Source organism: Eriocheir sinensis, unplaced genomic scaffold (assembly GCF_024679095.1).
Source record: "Eriocheir sinensis breed Jianghai 21 unplaced genomic scaffold, ASM2467909v1 Scaffold252, whole genome shotgun sequence".
NCBI lineage: Eukaryota > Metazoa > Arthropoda > Malacostraca > Decapoda > Varunidae > Eriocheir > Eriocheir sinensis.
The window spans coordinates 25,001-25,269 of NW_026111557.1; positions in this window are offsets into that span (position 1 = coordinate 25,001).

Genomic DNA, 269 nt, shown 5'->3' on the forward strand with positions numbered 1-269 from the left:
TCCCAAGACTTCCCTTCCCTTCCCTTCCCAAGACTTCCTTCCCTTCCTTCCTTCCTTCCCAAGACTTCCCTTCCCTTCCCTTCCCAAGACTTCCCTTCCCTTCCCTTCCCTTCCCTTCCCAAGACTTCCCTTCCCTTCCCTTCCCTTCCCAAGACTTCCCTTCCCAAGACTTCCCTTCCCTTCCCTTCCCTTCCCAAGACTTCCCTTCCCTTCCCTTCCCTTCCCTTCCCTTCCCTTCCCTTCCCAAGACTTCCCTTCCCTTCCCTTCC